The sequence below is a fragment of the Thalassophryne amazonica genome, chromosome 7, assembly GCF_902500255.1.
Source record: "Thalassophryne amazonica chromosome 7, fThaAma1.1, whole genome shotgun sequence".
Taxonomy (NCBI): domain Eukaryota; kingdom Metazoa; phylum Chordata; class Actinopteri; order Batrachoidiformes; family Batrachoididae; genus Thalassophryne; species Thalassophryne amazonica.
In genome coordinates this window covers 38,101,519-38,122,592 of record NC_047109.1, presented here as the reverse complement: position 1 = coordinate 38,122,592, position 21,074 = coordinate 38,101,519, and the positions used below count along the sequence as shown (strand labels likewise).

The window sequence follows — 21,074 nt, the reverse complement described above, 5'->3', positions numbered from 1 at the left end:
GTTGCAGACACACAACAGACAGGAACTAACGTATGATTTTAGGGTTCATAAATGTTTTTGAGGGTTAAACCTTACTTTACCTGCAAAATAAAAAAATGTTAGCAGACTAAATGTTAGCAGACTAAAAGTTAGTGGAACTAAATTTAGCGTGTTGGTTTAGCCGACGATTTTCAAAGTTAGCTGAAAAGTTAATCTCCTGACAGAAACATTAGCTTCACTAATTAATGGTGTAGCAGAACTGTTAATACAGCAGATAACTGTAAGAATCGTTCAAATCCTGTTACAAGCACCAAAATTTGACTGGGTATACCTTTTGGTACATATTGTAGAAAAAAAAAAAAAATGTGGTGCAAATTATTGGTTGAACTAATAGGATTACCAAATGGAATAGTTCTGACTGTGTTGAATGTTTGGTCTCCAAAGTAAAGGTCAACGTCCACTGGATTCTATGACATGTGACATATGTTACCCCGTAACATGATAACTAAGCATAACACATGATGCAAACTATTCCTTTTTAAAATCCTACTACCGCAACCAATAATTTGCATCATGTTTTACCATAATTGGAGCAACTTTAACTGTTGACCCCTGTACAAAGCAGATGTACAGGTGCATTTGAAGGATTCCTCTGCAAATATTCTGTTATCTGCTGCACTATGTGCCCACCACTGCTTTTAGCTTGTCACCATAGCATAAATTTCCATGTGCTGATATTCACTTGCATTTTTTTGATGTTTGAATTCCTCATTTTTATTCTTTATTTTGTTACTATTCCAGCCCATTATGAACCTGTGATAGTCTTGCACTCACTTTTCAAATTTTCTGAGAGGTTTAGAGTGTGGAAATAGCAGCACAACAGCTTCACTCAACCAGTTCATCACATAAAAATTGGATTCTACTGATTCATAGTACATTTACATGGTTCCAGGGGTCCATCAAATGAGGTTGTTGAATAATTTCTTTCAACTGTTTTTGGTTCATGTCTGTGAACTATTACACCCAGAGGCATGTCTATGATATTATCAATCAAAGAGCGTGTCAGCCAAAATATATGTACAACAAACAGGCAGTAGGATCAGAATGAGGAAAACCTGGAAAGATACTCGACTACATGGGATAAGTGGCAGCCACTGTAAAAAATATTTGCCCCAGAAAAAAACAAAACAAAACATAATTGCAAGTAGACATCACACACCGCATGATGCAAGAAGGGTTAACAACAAGAAATTGCATCATCTTAGTTTTCAGGAGCATGGAGATGAGAGTTTTCCAGCACAGTTGATAGAGGCCGTGAACCAGTCTTATGGACAGAGTGAAGAAAAGAGAAGTGAAAAGAACAAAGAGTTCGAAGAAAACCATCACGAGTTGACAGGCAGCACAACAATGAGCCTCGCAGAGGGGGTAAGACTCAAGTGCCAGAGAAACCAGTTTTCTTGGGGCTGTTTGTTTAGCCAAACACAGCTTTGCATTCAGTCATATACAGACACATTCAAATTGAAAAGCTTTTGGATTTTTTTTATGATTTTATGCTGCATGGCTGTAATTTTATTTCCTAAGCTTCATTCAGGTAAATTGCCCATAAGGGCAAAGGACACAACTGTCAATGTTTGGCTGTCAGCTCATCTTATTGTCACTAAGTTAACTTATCAATTGAATAAACTTTCTTAACCAGGGTTTCCAGACACATTCCAGAAAGGGATAAGAGGGTGCAGGTTTTATTCGCCACTCCAGCAGTGGATTTCGCTTCTTTTGTTTTCACATCCACCGGTGCGGCTACACCTGAAGCCCGAGGCGTCAGCGCAGTTCCACCGGTGCGGCTTTACCGAGGCCCGAGGCGCCAGCGCGGAGTTATCTGACCATGGGTCCGAAGAAGGCACTGACGGCGGAGGAGGGAGACGATATCAAAAAGTCCCTGGACTTTTTGTCTGAGGAAATCTCTGTTGTTAAAATGCAGCAGAAATCCATTATGGAGCTGGTGGAAGAAGTGAAGGCTCTCCGGATCCAGAATGCCGAGAAAGACCGGCGTCTGGTGCACCTGGAGAACCGTGTTGCGGAGTTGGAACAGTACACAAGGATGAACGACGTTATTATTACAGGAATTCATATTAAACCTCGATCCTACGCACGGGCGGTGTCAGAAGACAGCGGAGGGGAGGCCAGTGAGCAGGAGGCCAGCTCAGTGGAACAACAGGTGGCTGACTTCCTGCAATCTAAAGGTATTCAAATGGACTGTAATAACATTGAAGCGTGCCACCCCCTGCCCAGGAGAGAGGATGGAGACAAGCGAGCAGTTATAATGAGGTTTGTCAACAGAAAACATAAAATGGCATTGTTAAAACAGGGACAGAAACTCAAAGGAACAAACGTATTCATCAATGAACATCTGACCAAAAGAAACGCAGACATCACCAGGAAAGCTCGTTTCTTAAAAAAGCAGGGAAAAATTCAACAGACATGGACATCCAACTGCAAAACATTCATCAAACTGAACGGAACACCAGAACAAGCGAAGGTTATGGTAATCAGGAACATCGAGGATCTGGACAAATACGACCAATAAGGTATGAGGACACAAACACATCACACCACCATGACACAGACCAGAGGAACCTATTCATCTACTACCTCATCTACATCTGGAGATAAGAAGGATATAACTCAAAGAATTGCTGATCATGGAAAACTAGAACTGAGAACATTTAAATACACAGACCACAATGTACTGGACTTGGAGCACGATATAGACCCGGACAATAATTTCTTCTCAAATATCAATGACAGTTGTTGCTATTATACAGATGAACAGTTTAATCGGATCATTAAAACAGATAACAAATTATCAATAATCCATTTCAACAGCAGAAGTCTATATGCAAACTTTAACAACATTAAAGAATATTTAAGTCAATTTAAAAAAATATTTAACATAATTGCTATATCAGAAACATGGATCAATGAAGATAAAGGAATGGATTTTGAATTGGATGGATATGAATTTAATTGTGTAAACAGAAAGAATAAGAGTGGAGGAGGAGTGGCTGTGTATGTGGATAAGAACATGGATTATAAAATAGTGGATGGGAAAGAAATTATAGACATTGTGAATAATTGTAAATATAAAACATCTACCAATTTAAATGAAATTGATATGGTGGTGGCAAAACAGGTCATTGAATGGATTGTAGAACCATTAACATACATCTGTAACTTATCATTTCAAACTTCCCAATCAAATGAAAATAGCTAAGGTTGTGCCGCTGTATAAGACTGGGGATAGACACCACTTCACAAATTATAGACCTGTTTCTTTGCTTCCACAATTTTCCAAATTATTAGAAAAGTTATTCAATAATAGATTAGACAAATTCATAAATAAACATAAATTACTTACTGATAGTCAATATGGATTCAGAGCACATAGTTCAACATCACTTGCATTAATAGAATCAGTTGAGGAGATTACAAACGCCATAGACCACAAATTACATTCAGTTGGAATATTTATAGACCTTAAAAAGGCTTTTGATACAATCAATCATGACATATTAATCAGTAAACTTGAACAGTATGGGATTAGGGGGTTGGTGTTGCACTGGGTGAGAAGCTACTTAAGTAACAGAAAACAGTTTGTGAAGTTGGGGGAATATACGTCATCATGCTTGGACAATGCTTGTGGCGTCCCACAGGGGTCAGTATTGGGTCCAAAACTGTTTCTAATTTATATAAATGATATTGTCAATGTTTCCAAAATATTAAAATTAGTATTATTTGCAGATGACACAAGCATTTTTTGTTCAGGGGGGGATTTGCAGGAGTTACTGAGGAGGATCAGTATAGAAATGGGAAAATTGAAAATATGGTTTGACAGAAACAAATTATCATTAAACTTAAGTAAAACAAAATACATGTTATTTGGCTATTGTAATACAGACATACAGGTTCAGTTACAAGTCGAGGGGGTAGATATTGAAAGGGTACATGAAAATAAGTTTCTGGTGGGTGATAATAGATGATAAGATAAACTGGAAGACTCATATAAAACATATACAAAGTAAACTGTCAAGAAGTATTTCAGTTCTAAACAAAGCGAAACATATTCTGGACCACAACTCACTCCGCATTCTTTACTGCTCACTGATTTTACCATATTTACAGTACTGTGCAGAGGTATGGGGTAATACTTATAAAGTTACAACACAATCACTATCAGTAATGCAGAAAAGAGCTATAAGAATTATTCATAATACTGGCTATAGAGATCATACAAATCCACTATTTTTACAATCCAAATTCTTAAAATTCACAGACTTGGTTCATTTTCAAACAGTACAAATCGTGTATAAAGCAATAAACAATTTACTTCCAGCAAATATTAAAAATATGTTTTTTAACAGATCAGGGGATTGCAATCTGAGGGGGAAATTTAATTTAAAGCATCAGTGGGCACGAACAACATTAAAAGGTTTCTGTATTTCTGTCTGTGGGGTGAGGATGTGGAACAGATTGGGAGTGGGGCTCAAGCAATGTCCAAGCATGAACCAGTTCAAACAGCGGTACAAAATTATGTTTTTTTCTAGGTATAGGGAGGAGGAAGGGTAATGAGGGTTAGGGTGTTTTTGTTTTTTGCTTCGGCTTGTAAATATATAGTATTTTGTATGTAAGTAGGTATGTGTAGGTGTATATTTATGTTTGTGTATATGTGTATATATATATATATGTGTATGTATGTTGATATATATATATATATATATATATATATATATATATATATATATATATATCGGTTTAGGTGTGTAGGAATCTATGTGTATATGTGGCAAAGGGTATTACTGGTTGTGGGGAAGAAGGGGTAGGGATAAATAAGCTGATGCTTCACCCTACCCCTTTTCGGACATGTTGGGTACACAGTAGGAACTTTTTTGTTGTTGTCTTTACTGATCTATCTTGTAATTGTTGTTGTATCATATGTTCGAAATAAACAGTTTTCATTCATTCATTCATTCATTTTTCATTCATTTTCATTCATTCATTCATTCATTCATCTTTTCTTCTACTATAACATTAAAAATGTTGTTTTCCGATATGGGGGGATTTCGCCAACAGGAGCCATTTTTCTTTGGTCTTTTGTTTTCATCATTCCTTCTACTGTAACATTAAAACTTTTGTTTTCCGTGTTGCGGGAGTTTCTCCAACAGGAGCCTTTTTTTTTTTGGTCTTTTGTTTTCGTCTTTCCTTCTACCGTAACGTTAAAACTTTTCTTTTTTGTGATGCAAGAGTTTCGCCAACAGGAGCCATTTTTCTTTGGTCTTTTGTTTTCACCTTTTCTTCTACTGTAACGTTAAAACTTTTCTTTTCCGTGACGCGAGAGTTTCGCTAACAGGAGCCATTTTTCTTTGATCTTTTGTTTCCACCTTTTCTTCTACTGTAACGTTAAAACTTTTCCGTGATGCGGGGGTTTAGCCAACAGGAGCCATTTTTTTTTTTGGTCTTTTGTTTTCACCTTTTCTTCTACTGTAACATTAAAACTTTTCTTTTCCGTGATGTGGGAGTTTCGCCAACAGGAGCCATTTTTTGGGGTCTTTTGTTTTCACCTTTTCTTCACTGTAACATTAAAACTTTTCTTTTCCGTGATGTGGGAGTTTCGCCAACAAGAGCCATTTTTCTTTAGTCTTTTGTTTTCACCTTTTCTTCTACTGTAACATTAAAACTTTTCTTTTCCGTGATGTGGGAGTTTCGCCAACAGGAGCCATTTTTTTTTTGGTCTTTTGTTTTCATCTTTCCTTCTACTGTAACATTAAAACTTTTCTGTGATGTGAAAAAAAATGAGGTGGGCTTCATAGATAATTGGCAAAGCTTCTGGGGAAAACCTGGTCTTGTTAGGAGAGACGGCATCCATCCCACTTTGGATGGAGCAGCTCTCATTTCTAGAAATCTGGCCAATTTTCTTAAATCCTCCAAACCGTGACTATCCAGGGTTGGGACCAGGAAGCAGAGTTGTAGTCTTACACACCTCTCTGCAACTTCTCTCCCCCTGTCATCCCCTCATTACCCCATCCTGCTCCCAGACCACCAATAACCAGCAAAAATCTATTTAAGCATAAAAATTCAAAAAGAAAAACTAATATAGCACCTTCAACTGCACCACAGACTAAAACAGTTAAATGTGGTCTATTAAACATTAGGTCTCTCTCTTCTAAGTCCCTGTTAGGAAATTATATAATAATTGATCAACATATTGATTTATTCTGCCTTACAGAAACCTGGTTACAGCAGGATGAATATGTTAGTTTAAATGAGTCAACACCCCCGAGTCACACTATCTGCCAGAACACTCGTAGCACGGGCTGAGGCGGAGGATTAGCAGCAATCTTCCATTCCGGCTTATTAATTAATCCAAAACCCAGACGGAGCTTTAATTCATTTGAAAGCTTGACTCTTAGTCTTCTCCATCCAAATTGGAAGTCCCAAAAACCAGTTTTATTTGTTATTATCTATTGTCCACCTGGTCGTTACTGTGAGTTTCTCTGTGAATTTTCAGACCTTTTGTCTGACTTAGTGCTTAGCTCAGATAAGATATTTATAGTGGGCGATTTTAACATCCACACAGATGCTGAGAATGACAGCCTCAACACTGTATTTAATCTATTATAAGACTCAATTGGCTTTGCTCAAAATGTAAATGAGTCCACCCACCACTTTAATCATATCTTAGATCTTGTTCTGACTTATGGTATGGAAATAGAAGACTTAACAGTATTCCCTGAAAACTCCCTTCTGTCTGATCATTTCTTAATAACATTTACATTTAATCTGATGGACTACCCAGCAGTGGGGAATAAGTTTCATTACACTAGACGTCTTTCAGAAAGCGCTGTAACTAGGTTTAAGGATATGATTCCTTCTTCATGTTCTCTAATGCCATATACCAACACAGTGCAGAGTAGCTACCTAAACTCTGTGAGTGAGATAGAGTATCTCGTCAATAGTTTTACATCCTCATTGAAGACAACTTTGGATGCTGTAGCTCCTCCTCCTCCATGGTATAACTCACAAACTCGCAGCTTAAAGCAGATAACCCATAAGTTGGAGAGGAAATGGCGTCTCACTAATTTAGAAGATCTTCACTTAGCCTGGAAAAAGAGTCTGTTGCTCTATAAAAAAGCCCTCCGTAAAGCTAGGACATCTTACTACTCATCACTAATTGAAGAAAATAAGAACAACCCCAGGTTTCTTTTCAGCACTGTAGCCAGGCTGACAAAGAGTCAGAGCTCTAGTGAGCCGAGTATTCCTTTAACTTTAACTAGTAATGACTTTCTTTGCTAATAAAATTCTAACTATTAGAGAAAAAATTACTCATAACCATCTCAAAGACATATCGTTATCTTTGGCTGCTTTCAGTGATGCCGGTATTTGGTTAGACTCTTTCTCTCAGATTGTTCTGTCTGAGTTATTTTCATTAGTTACTTCCTCCAAACCATCAACATGTCTATTAGACCCCATTCCTACCAGGCTGCTCAAGGAAGCCCTACCATTAATTAATGCTTCGATCTTAAATACACCACCAATTAGCTAAACTGCAGGATTGTCTTACAGACATAAAGACATGGATGACCTCTAATTTCCTGCTTTTAAACTCAGATAAAACTGAAGTTATTGTACTTGGCCCCACAAATCTTAGAAACATGGTGTCTAACCAGATCCTTACTCTGGATGGCATTACCCTGACCTCTAGTAATACTGTGAGAAATCTTGGAGTCATTTTTGATCAGGATATGTCATTCAATGCGCATATTAAACAAATATGTAGGACTGCTTTTTTGCATTTTCACAATATCTCTAAAATTAGAAAGGTCTTGTCTCAGAGTGATGCTGAAAAACTAATTCATGCAGTAATTTCCTCTAGGCTGGACTATTGTTATTCATTATTATCAGGTTGTCCTAAAAGTTCCCTGAAAAGCCTTCAGTTAATTCAAAATGCTGCAGCTAGAGTGCTGACAGGGACTAGAAGGAGAGAGCATATCTCACCCATATTGGCCTCTCTTCATTGGCTTCCTGTTAATTCTAGAATAGAATTTAAAATTCTTCTTCTTACTTATAAGGTTTTGAATAATCAGGTCCCATCTTATCTTAGGGACCTCATAGTACCATATCACCCCAATAGAGCGCTTCGCTCTCAGACTGCAGGCTTACTTGTAGTTCCTAGGGTTTGTAAGAGTAGAGTGGGAGGCAGAGCCTTCAGCTTTCAGGCTCCTCTCCTCTGGAACCAGCTCCCAGTTCAGATCAGGGAGACAGACACCCTCTCTACTTTTAAGATTAGGCTTAAAACTTTCCTTTTTGCTAAAGCTTATAGTTAGGGCTAGATCAGGTGACCCTGAACCATCCCTTAGTTATGCTGCTATAGACTTAGACTGCTGGGGGGTTCCCATGATGCACTGAGTGTTTCTTTCTCTTTTTGCTCTGTATGCACCACTCTGCATTTAATAATTAGTGATTGATCTCTGCTGTCTTCCACAGTATGTCTTTTTCCTGGTTCTCTCCCTCAGCCCCAACCAGTCCCAGCAGAAGAGTGCCCCTCCCTGAGCCTGGTTCTGCTGGAGGTTTCTTCCTGTTAAAAGGGAGTTTTTCCTTCCCACTGTCGCCAAGTGCTTGCTCACAGGGGGTCGTTTTGACCGTTGGGGTTTATCCGTAATTATTGTATGGCCTTGCCTTACAATATAAAGCGCCTTGGGGCAGCTGTTTGTTGTGATTTGGCGCTATATAAATAAAATTGATTTGATTTGATTTGATGCGGGAGTTTCGCCAACAGGAGCCATTTTTTTTTTGGTCTTTTGTTTTCATCTTTCCTTCTACTGTAACATTAAAACTTTTCTTTTCTGTAATGCAGGAGTTTCGCCAACAGGAACCACTTTTCTTTGGTCTTTTGTTTACTGGAGTAATCTCACAAGCTCACATTCGTGGAAAGGTTTGGACGTGACTTCCGTGGAGAACACCGAATTCATTTTGAGTGGGCCGCTGGCCACGTTTGAGAGGTGGCCACTCTTGAGAGGTGAAATCAGTGGAACAGTTGTTGCAGTAGACATGTGGCCATATATGCAGGGTGGCTGCTTGTGAGAGGGGCTGCTAATGAGGGGGACCACTGTACTTTGGTGTGATTTATATCCATTTTTTATTTCTTTTAAAGAGGCGTTTTTGGACCAATATGACGTATGCTTCAGTGCGACTTATACTCTGGAAAATACGATATATGATATGTAGAAGTCTTGGGAAAAAGCAAAACATGTCTTATATTCAGACCAAAATGGTAATTTGCAAGGCTGGAGAGACATCAATATTCGGTCCTCGTTCTCCCACCAGAAGCATGCGACGCCTTTACAAAAATGACAGTCACTTTCAGGATTACAACTTGTCATGAATTTGTCCACATTTGCATATTGCAGGGAACACATTCCCTCCTTCATACTGTCTGTAAAAACCTCCTGGTGAGAACTCACTATAGTTGCCATGAAATCCCCTCCAATTCATAAGGTGAATACTGGCAACAAAATTAGTAGTTATTTTTGCATCTGCACATCTTCACAATTACAGAGAAAATCCTCCCATTCGATCTTTCCTGTACAGGCCAGCTTCATCTCTTGACTTCTTTTTTACTCAGAGAAACAAATAAACAGAGTTTGGAAAGCCAGATTTGTGTCTCCTTTATATTATGGTTGTATTTTCGTCTCGGTGAACACTAGCCTTCAGAAGTGATGAAAAGCAGGTGCGTCTACCTCTGCAAAGGCAAATTACACTTTTCAACTCGGCCACATCATGTTTTATTACACCTGGCTCATCATTCGTAACAAACCTTTATGAGTGCAGGTCATAGACTGCACCAATAACAGGGAGAAGATGTTAAAGTGCTTAAATAATGAATTTATTGCCTCACGCTGACAGTGAGCCATCCAGCGACTCTAATAATGTTCTCTGACCTGTGCTCACATTGCACACTGGCGGTAAATTTTACTCAGTACAGTCACTCGGCATGTGCTGAGGTGGGTTGTGGCTATACGCTGGCATTTCACGCACAGTGCTGCAGGAGAGTCAGATTCAATACGATGCAATCCATATAAAATGTAATATTCATGTATTTCTACCTGATAATATTATGGTTAAATAATACTCAACCTACATTTTGTTCAAGGCTGAATCATAACTCAAGTCTCGTGACAAAATGCACGAAAAGCAGTCAGCAATGCAAACAAAAAGGGAAATGATGAGTTTGAGGTTTACATTTGAAGGACTCAGCAAATTCTATGTGGAATCTGTTTATTCCGCACACAGGAAAACAATCTCATCTTCCTTTGTTTCATTCTAGAAACAGCACAGAATTGAAAACATTTTCAAAGCAAAATATTGGTTGTTTCTGTTGATGCAATTCTTTCTCTCTTGGTCACGTTGCCCTCCCGCGGAAATGAAACTATTACATAACTTACAAATTACATTTTTTTTCTTTATTATCCGAAGCCATTTGCACATTAATGGTGGGCCATGGTTGCACTTCCCACAGTGCACTGCAGGTACAGTACTCTCCACACTTTATTTTTACACTGTAGCACTTGCACAGATATTGTTTGTTGGAGTGTGTGGGTGTCTCTCACACACACACACACACACACACACACACACACACACACACACACACACACACACACACACACACACACACACACACACACATACACACACACACACACACACACACACACACACACACAGAGGGAGAACATGGAAATTCCACTCAGAAAGATGCTGGTGGGTAGCAATCCCACAACCTTCTTGCTGTGAGGCAACAGCACTAACCACTAATCCACCGCGACACCCACACATTGGGTTGTTGAGAGGTTTGCGAGTGATTTACCATGAATAATTGCTCAAGTGACAGCGGGTGGTAACATGGCACAGACATCAGTATCTAAATAAGGATTTTGTGTTTGCAATAATAACCATAAATGCAAAATGAAAGTCAGTCAGCCACCTGCAGATATGCACAAAATAAAACAAACACCTATTTTAACTGAAAAATGTTACTGGCTGAACATTGATCAAATCAAAAATGAATGTGCCTTGAAAATGGTTTGTCTGCTATTTCACCTCCCTCCTCCCCCCGCCTCCATGCGCCACCTTAAACTGTTGGTTTCAAATGCGCATTCAATGACAGAGGTACTTTTCACAACAGGATTATTGACTGGTGTTAATATATTCTCTTCACGTTCACATAAGCAGGGGAACATGATATAGAGTGAAAATCATATAGATTTGAGTATGTTTTACTTGTAGGTAGAGCTGTCCATGGTACTGACCTTCTGTGAGTACTACTGTAAGTAAGTCCCTTCGGCTGTTCCCTTGTTTGCACTCGGGGTCGCCACAGCAAATCCATGGTGGATCTGCATGTTGAATTGGCACAAGTTTTACGCCGGATGCCCTTCCTGACGCAACTCCACATTACATGGAGAAATGTGGCAGGGGTGGGATTTGAACCCGGAACCTTCTGAACTGAAACCAAGCGCATTAACCACTTGGCCACCACCCCTGTGAGTACTACTGACAGACACAATTTAGCACCCTACGGTCAAATGTGCAGAATACATGTGCAGTCTCTTAAATGTTTGGGGGAGGTGGGTGGGGGGGGGGGGGTTGGTATATATCTTTGTGTGTGCCTGATTAACTTATTTGCATGTTCTCCTCCCAGTATTTTGTGCATTCAAGTAGACATGCCACTAACTGTATAGTCATTAAGGCAATATGTGGACAATATGTGTTTTTTTTTAAACATGCAGAAGAAGATTTAAGCCTGGTTCACATGACAGGATTTTATCTTATCTTTAGGTTTCCAAAACCTGAGAGACCACACACGTAAAGATAAAAAAAAATGTCATAGATCTAACAGGTTTGGTCGTACAGTGTGTGGTGTTCAGCCACACGGTAAGGACAACAACACCACACATGAACAGATTTCACACACGAACATTCCCAGCTCAGACCGGAAATCTTGCACAAAAAAATTAAAGGCGTTCCTTAAAGGAGTGGAGACAGCGTGACCACCGAACGTTCTTGTAAGTCAGAACAGCTGTTTTGATTTTATTTTCTGCTCTGTACGTTTATCACTTCGCTTTCTGATTGGCTGCACGTCACATTCAGCAGGCTGAGTGCTTGTTTGTGGTCGGGGGATACAACATGCTGCGATATCGGGTCAAGACAATCCAACATGTTGAATATCCCCGATTTGTGATCGGAGTGCCCCTGACGTCCTTCCGAGCAGATCAGAGCACTTTTAACACACCACACACGGCAGGAATATCTGATAAGATTATCATTAGTGTTTCATGATTGTCGGGGTGTCCTTAAGCTTGTTGGAAGGGGAAGGGGATTATCCTACCATGTGAACCAAGCCTTAGTCATCAGTGCACAACATTAATCAGGTTGCACATAGATTTGCTGGTGGTATAGAGTTTAAACATGTTTTATACATGTAAACATTTACTAAATCAGGCCCAAAGTGTACTGATCTGATTTGGCCCAAATTTGGTGGAATAATTGAAGGTCAGCCAAAGACAAAATTGATTTAATTTTGAGAAAAATGTGTCAAAACGTGAGATCACGAGTCAAGGTCAAAACTTCGACCCTTTGGTTATTAATAAGGCATATTTAAACTTTACTGCATGCTAAGGTAAGCAGCCATCTTTATGACAGGTCATCTTAAAAGGGTTATTTACATTTAGTGACATAAACATGGGCATTATTGCTGCTTTAGGGATCCTCTCCATGCCAGCAAACACCGCTAATGACATTTTCAACTGTTAAACAAAAAAGTGTTTTTGTGTTTCTGTACAGTTACATTTTTTTACATAGTTACCTCATGACAGCGTTTGCATTTTAAAGCAATATGGCACTGCTTCATTTATTTATTTTTTCCCCCCTGAATGCAAAGATAACACCCAGAACTTATAAAAGTAGAGCCTAGATTGAAAAAAATGGGGGAGTTCCCCTTAAGTATGATGTTTATATTAAATTATTAAATTAAAGTTGAAAATTTATACTACTTGCACATCTTGTTTCATTTCATTTGTATTGTGGTAATGTACACAGGCAAATAGACTGCTGTCCAATTACTTATGAACCTGACTATATAATCACACAGGTCTGGACATCCCCCCAACAGATGAAGTTTGGGCAAATGCACTTTGAAATATTCCTTTTCTTTTGACTTTAATCAAGACTCAAAATACGTAAATGGAAATCTTGTCTTTCAAACCTCAATATAAGTTCCTTGGCAAAAAAAGCATTAAAGTTTTTTCTCTGGATGTCAATCCATTAAACTGTTTCATGATGTTTGAAGACCAATAGAACACAGGCTCACACAGGGGGGCGCTCTGCCTTTGCTAAAACACCCAAACTCACCAGGCATTCGCTTTGGAGCGCGGCTCTGTCGAGGCCCCGCTGACATTCTTTCATGGCTGTTATCCCTCCATCTGGCTCCATGCTCCACTGATACAGGACCTCATAAAAGTCCCATCAGCACAGAACCACCTTTCTTCCCACCTACTTTCCTTCCAGCCATCCCCCCCCCCGTGCACTCCAGCCATCAGCCTCAAATGGAAAAAATCTCTTCTTCTCTGGCACTTTTTTTGCATTCTTTGTATTTTTCAAAATGGTTCATGAGCTCTTGTTTTGTACAGGTCATCCATTCAATGATTAATTCTTCTGAACTTCTTCTGAACTGGAAGTGGAACTATATATATATATATATATATATTTATTTATTTATTTTTTTTCAGGCACAGGAAGTTGGACCACAGTCCTTGATTTTACACATACTGTCAGTCTGTGTAGACCAGGGATCTCCAGCCACGCTCCTGGAGCCCTGCATGTTATCCAACTCACCCTGCTCTGCCCACAGCTAATTACCTCCGACAGGAGTGCTCAGCTAATCAAGCTGGAAGACAACAGAGTTAATTACAGAGCTGTAATTAAACCAGGGGGCAGCATTGTGCTTTCATGGTTTTGCACCGTTGCCTCACAGGGAGAAGGTCCCAGGTTCGTGTCCGACCTGGTCCTTTTTGTGAGGAGTTTGCGTGTTCTACCCATGTTTGTGCGGGTTCTCTCTGGGTGTTCCGGCTTCCTCCCACTTCCAAAGACATGCAGGTTAGGGGAATTGTTGACTCTAAATTGACTGTAGGTGTGAGTGTGTTCAGGGTGTACCTCACCTCTCTCACCTTTCGCAGTTGTGAATCTTGCACTATATGCGGTCCGTGACTCATGCGGTGGTCCGTTTCAGCAGAGTTCAGTTTCAGGACACATTGTAAACAAACCTCTTGAAGTATGGACATTGGGGCACGGCAGAAGTCCATCACAGGTGATACACCTCCGCTAGATAACACGTTCAACTTGGGAGAACGTCTCATCATCATAATCGCCCGTGAACTCGCTGGATCAATGTCATCCACATCCTTGCTAGCCATTGTTTACATGTGCTGTGAGATACCAAAACTCTGGTGGCGCAGTGATGCATTCTGGGAAGTGCAGGGGGATTATGGGAACCACTAAAGTACAGAATGACCACCAGGATAGGCTCCAGAGGTTCTAGTTGTAAAACTTCAGTCGTTTATGAAAATGTCTTAAAAACTTGCTAAAGTTATGTTAATTAGTTATTATGATCCCACAATTAAGTAAACTTGTTGCACTATAAGTGAATCATCCTTACAAACGCTTTTCTTCAAAAGTACTTGGGGTGCTGCTGCCACATGGTGTTACTGCTTGTTTTACTTTTTGTTTTCTGTCACTCCTCTGCTGTGATCACACAAGGGTCTCAACTTCTGTTTAAGAATGGTTTATTTTCCTGTTCTTCCTCTCAGCTGCCATCATAAGTGCATGTTTCAGGCTTCACGTGTATGTTTGAATGCTCATGAGGTGTTTTGCATTGACCATTTGTGGTTGAGTGTCGGTGTGCAGAGGGCAGGATATGAGGCCGATCATGTGCCCAGTTCAGTAGTGTTTGGTTTAAGAAGGTGATTTAACTTGCAGTTGTGCATACAAGCAGTTTTAGAAGTCAGATTTTTTTTTTTCCATAAGCTATTTTTTTTGCAGTTTTTCATAGTGCATTTTAGCATGAGCCTACTTTATGTTTCATAATATAAGTCAGGCTTGTGGTGCCTGTGCTGGGATGAGGAACATCACAGAGCCTGTGGAGGATTTCTTGATGTCAGCCACCTCCTTGATCTGTTGGTGCTCCATCCCATGGAGTGGTCTGGATATATATATATATATATATGATGAATGATATAAATGATGAAATGTGGAACCTGCAGCAGGGTTTTTCTTCTTGGCTTTGTGTTGCCAGCTTGTGGCTGAATGGACGGGCTGATTTTTACAGCCTGGTGATCATGTGCTTTTTACAATCAGTCCTCTGCTTGAACATGAGCATGACTCACCGGAATTACTGGCTATTCCATGAGCAAAAATCAGTGTCAGTGGTGACTGAACCTTTAGTGCTGGAGCCTTCACCATCTGCTATAAGCTTCTTGATTTCTTTTAGCTCTCCAGACAGTTTCAAATAGAATCTGAAAACCTGTTTGTGCAGTTTTCTTTACTGTGGGACGTATGTTTGTGTGCTTCAATTACTTTTATCGATTTCATGTGTACTTTGTGAAGCACTTTTTACAAAAGTGATATGTAAATACTTTTTTAGCTTTTGGGACCAAATATATATTGATTTATGGCAGTGCGGTGGCTTGGTGGTTAGCACTGTTTCCTCACAGCAAGAAAGTCATGGGTTCGATTCCCACCTGTGGGCTTTCTGTGTGGAGTTTGCATGCTGTCCCTGGAGCCTATCCCAGCAGTCACACCCTGTGACTGCTGGGATAGGCTCCAGCTCCCTCGGGATTCTTAATTAGAGTAAGCAGTTTAAGATAAGTGAGTGTGTATATCAACCTGGTCTCACAGCAAGTCGTGATTCAGCAGCACAAAATATACATTAATCTATTGGTTTGTGATATTGTGATGAAAAGTGCCTCATTTTCATCACAGCAGCACAAATTAATTCTAATTCATTCAGTGGGGGAAGGAGTAGGGTTAGTAATAGTGAGTTAAAAAAAAGTCACGAAAATTTGATTCATTTCGTGATGGGAACACAAAAAAACGTGAGACTGGACTGTGTGTATACGAGGTCTATTAGAAAAGTATCCGACCTTATTATTTTTTTTCAAAAACTATATGGATTTGAATCACGTGTGATTGCGTCAGACAAGCTTGAACCCTCGTGCGCATGCGTGAGTTTTTTCACGCCTGTCGGTTGCGTCATTCGCCTGTTGGCAGACTTTGAGTGAGCACTGGTTCACCCCTCCCGTCAGAATTCCTTTGTCTGAGAACTTCCTGAGAGACTGCCGCTTTGCTTGATCAAAATTTTTTCAGAAACTGTAAGGCACATCCAAGTGGACACCATTCGAGAAATTCAGATGGTTTTCGGTGAAAATTTTAACGGCTGATGAGAGATTTTTTCTGCGGCGCCGTGCGATGAGCGGCTGTGTGCTGACGCGCGAATCCGTCCGCACGTCTTTCATTACAAAATCTCCTTTAACAGTGGAATGTCCGGATAAACTGCTGATCCCGACCTCTTCTGAAACTTCTCTGCTCTCTCACGACGTCCTGGGTCAACAGAGGCTTAAATTTGGAAGTTTTCAGCTCGAAACAGGCTGACGACGGCGGCTCGGGGCGCAGCGCGCCGTCTGGCTCATCTGAATTTCCGAATGGTGTCCACTTGGATGTGCCTTACAGTTTCTGAAAAAATTTTGATCAAGCAAAGCGCCAGTCTCTCAGGAAGTTCTCAGACAAAGGAATTCCGACGGGAGGGGTGGACCAGTGCTCACTCAAAGGCTGCCCACAGGCGAATGACGCAACCGACAGGCGTGAAAAAACTCACGCATGCGCACGAGGGTTCAAGCTTGTCTAATGTAATCGCACGTGATTCAAATCCATATAGTTTTTGAAAAAAATAAAAAGGTTGGTTTCTTTTCTAATAGACCTCGTATATCAATTATTTAAAGAAGAAACAGCAAAAAAACAAAACAAAAAAAAAACAGGTTTTATTTTGTTATTTGAATGTGTCATTGTTACACACACCCAGCATGGAGCTCAGTCATGACAAACTTTATTGATCCCTTGGGAAGACTCCCTTAGGGAAATTGAGGTTCCAGCAGCATTATATAGCAGCACACAGGGTAAGAAGCACACAGAGTATCAAAAGTGAATAAAAGAAAAACAGTTTTCAACTATAAATAAAAATACAAATACACAATAACGTGGCTGGTGAGTGTAGTTAGTTTTGACCTTACACTCACCACAATATTATTGCAAAAATTGAGTGAAATCACCCTCTGAAAGGGACAAATACACCATAATCTTCTTCTTCTTCTTCTTCTTTATTATTATTATTATTATTATTATTATTATGTGCAGCTTCATTTGGTTTAATTCAGGTAGTGTGAGAACTGTGTCACTCTGTTCTGTCAGACTGACAGCGGCCTTGCCATTCTGCTCCCATCAATATGGGCCACATCCTTTGGGGGTACCAGAGTGAACACAGGAGCCAGTTGGATGAGAATCTTTTCATGAGGTGTCTCTGGGGTTTTCTGAAGACACCCAAACTCACCAGATAAGCGGCATTTTTGTGTGTGCGTGAAAGAGGTCACGGGTAAAACAAAGGATGATGTAACATAATGAGGCCCAGTGATGAGAGAAAACAGGAGGTTGGCGTAACAGCCTCACCACTGATGGTTTGTGCGGTGACAGCCCAGTCTCACTACGAATTATGTTCATACTGGACGGATCTGCAACACCTGAGTTTTGATCTGACGCCAGTGTTCAGTGCCAGAACGGGCAGAAGCATGCACATTGTGTTGTGATGTTGTAAGCGGGTTTGTGGTGGATTTGGCTTTTTGTGCCAGGGATTCTTTTGTCCTGTCACAGACCAAAAAGGTTGGAAGTAAAATCATGGTTGTTCCTCACTCTAATCCTTGCTGTAGCTGCTGTGCACTGATGTTGAATAACTCATTTAAAGTGCCGTATTGAACAGATTTTGTTTCTGGTTTCCTTTTGCAATTATTGTAAATGGGGTTGGTATGTCATGTTAAATATTCCTCAGTGATTCCGTGCGTGTACATGTAGAAACAAGCAGCAGACTGAGGCTTTGCAATTTAAACACACTTACAATCAAGCCCATTTCAAGCTACCAAAAAGTCACGCCCATTACTACTCTGACAGTGACACAATTATTCTAAAGGTGTGTTTACACATAACCAAGACGCGTTACGAATGTCATTTTTCTGTCATTTGTGACACATTCATGACATTCTTAATGTGGCTTAATGCATCTGAATAGGTTTCTTAATAGTGCGTGTTGGTGCGTGATATTTTTGATATTCGTGGAGCATGTTTTTGCCTGTCAAAAAATCTTCCACGAATGTCACACACCACCCTCATTTCGTCTCACGTCGTGGAGGTCGCAACTGAGCGTATTGATCCGTCTTGATGAGTAGTGATCCTTAATAGAACGTGACAACGTTCGTAGTGGTTCCTGTGATGGTTCTTGGAGCCCAAAATGCCACGCGTTATTACGAAGTGACACGGAAACTGTCAAGTTTTGACATGACTTGTAACGCGGCGTCACATTTCACTGCACGCCACGACAAATCAGTTTTCTGTCATGTGTGCACAATTAAACTAGGCTCCAAATGTCATTCCACAGTTCCTGCTGAAGGTCCTCAGGATGCTCCTGCAGGTGTTCCACCTGCTGTTGTAACCGATGAGCGGGAGAACGAGTCTGAGCAACCAGAGGAGCGAGGGGAGACTCACGTGCAGCCAGACATCTCTGCACCTCCTCCAGTCCGGTGGAGGAAGAAGCGCATGCACAATTAAACCCTGCTGCGCCGCATTCAGTTTGATTGCTGATACCAAGTCGGCTAAAAGTCTAATTTCAGTGCTCTTCAGCGCGCTCCTGTAGGTGTTCCACCTGCTGCATGTGCCTGATGTTTGGGAAAATGGGCGAGACGAGAGCCGCATGAAGCCACACATCTGGCTCCTCCTCCTCTCTGCACGATTCCATGGCACAGAGCCCAACTATGCATGCAGTCACAAAGTTCTTCTGAAAAACTGGAGTGATCTGAATTCGGTTGTATGAATATGGGTGTGTGTGTGGAGACAATTCTCCTCGTTCACAATGTGACAGAACTTAATGCGCTGTTACGCGCAACGCGGAACACTATTCTCGACTGTGCGTAATGGTTCCTGATAATTCTCCTGCAACACGTGCCATTAATCGTAACGTGTGGTAACAGATTGCAGCAGTTCCTGAGGACACCTGATGCCTCTGAACCCGATTCATCACATTCGTGATCAGCAGCCAAGAATGTGTACTTCGTGGCATTTGTGACTTGTCGTCGTTATGTGTAAACGCAGCATTAGTTTGCCTTGGTAAACCACTACTTTGGAGTTGAAATGAAACAATGAAGATGTACAGACGGTGTGTAGCCTTTTAAATTTTATTCAGTTGGTTTCGCAAAAATAATTGTGTTAAACATTAAGGAATTACTAGCCTGGTAAACCAGACAAACATGCCGGGCCAACTGCTTACCCTACATGGGGTGTGCTTCATGTGATGACTGATTGAGGCATCATTGTTCTGTGAAACTGATTTTTGCTTCATGTTCTGTTCAGAAAATGTTTTTAAATGACTAAAAATGCAGTGGACTTCCAGATTTTTGTTGCAAAACTGCCTGCAGTCATTCATCAAAGTACATGACTTCAGTAGATTTCAGTATCTCCAGAACAGTGGCACCAAGGTCCTGATGAGAATATGTAAGCATGCCCACATCACTTCCATCCTCCCTTCACTTCACTGGCTTCCCGTTTCTGTCCAGATCACATACAAAATTTCACTGCTTACTTGTCAATGTTTATACAGTAACGCCCCATCATACCTCACAGAACTTCTCACCCCTCACTGTGCGGCACGCTCTCTTCGCTCATTCAACACTCACTTTCTTCTCACTCCCAGGACTCGATCCCGCACCACAGGAGCCTGTGCCTTCTTCTGAGCAGCCCCACTGTGGAACGCCCTGCCTCCTTATCTGAGGGCTCCACAGACCAAGGAATCTTTTAAAAAGAACCTTAAAACTTTTCTTTTTAGCCGATTTAACTCATACACACACTCATCGTCAACCACTTAGGCCAATTAAGGGTCGCGGGTGGCTTGAGCCAAATCCCGGCAGTCATAGAGCACAAGGTGGGGTACACCCAGGACAGGATGCCAGTTTGTCACAGGGCCACAAACAGACAAACAAACTTCAGCTCACTCAACTTCAACACCCACTCGCACACCTATGGACAATTGAAATATTCCAATCCACCTAACCCACATGTCTTTGGATATGAGAGGAAACCAGAGCACCCGTAGGAAACCCACACAAACACAGGGAGAACATGCAAACTCCACACAGAAAGGCCACAGGGGGGAATTGAACCCATGACCTTCTCTCTTTGAGGCAACAGTGCTAACCACTAATCCACTGTGCTTAATTGATTTCAAAATTTTTCTTCCTCTGTTGTTTTAATTTTTTTATCTGCCTATTTTTGTTTCTGTTTTTATCGATCTTTCTTTTTAATTATTGTAGCACTTTGTGATTTATTGTAAATGTAAAGTGCATCATAAATTAAATTTATTATTATTATTATTATATGAGTGTGTTGTTAGTCTGTTTTCATCACATGCTTCATTGCTCTGATTGGTTGGATGTCTAATTGTGACCAGGGGCCTGATGGTACTGCCCCCTGGAAGTGAAACATGAATAGAGAGGTAATTCTCACTTTAAGAATTAGTCTGGCTGTGTCAGGTTTGGAATTGGAGCCTTTTATTTATTTATTTATTTTTGCATTATGCCTCCATTTTCAGAGCCCATAAGTCAGTGGACAAAGTAATATTATAGTCATATTATATTATTAGTAATATAAGTAATATTTTTCATGCAAATCACAGTTTTACA

At 40.5% G+C, this 21,074-nt stretch overlaps 1 long non-coding RNA gene across 1 annotated transcript; it reads right to left on the bottom strand.

Annotated features, from left to right (window-relative positions):
• Positions 1 to 9,062: 9,062 nt before the first annotated feature.
• Positions 9,063 to 19,794, bottom strand: LOC117513805. Its single transcript, XR_004561722.1, has 3 exons — positions 19,784 to 19,794; positions 11,164 to 11,169; positions 9,063 to 9,144 (listed from the first exon to the last, which is right to left on the bottom strand). It is a non-coding gene; the product is annotated as an uncharacterized LOC117513805 (long non-coding RNA).
• Between the last annotated feature and the right edge of the window lie 1,280 nt (positions 19,795 to 21,074).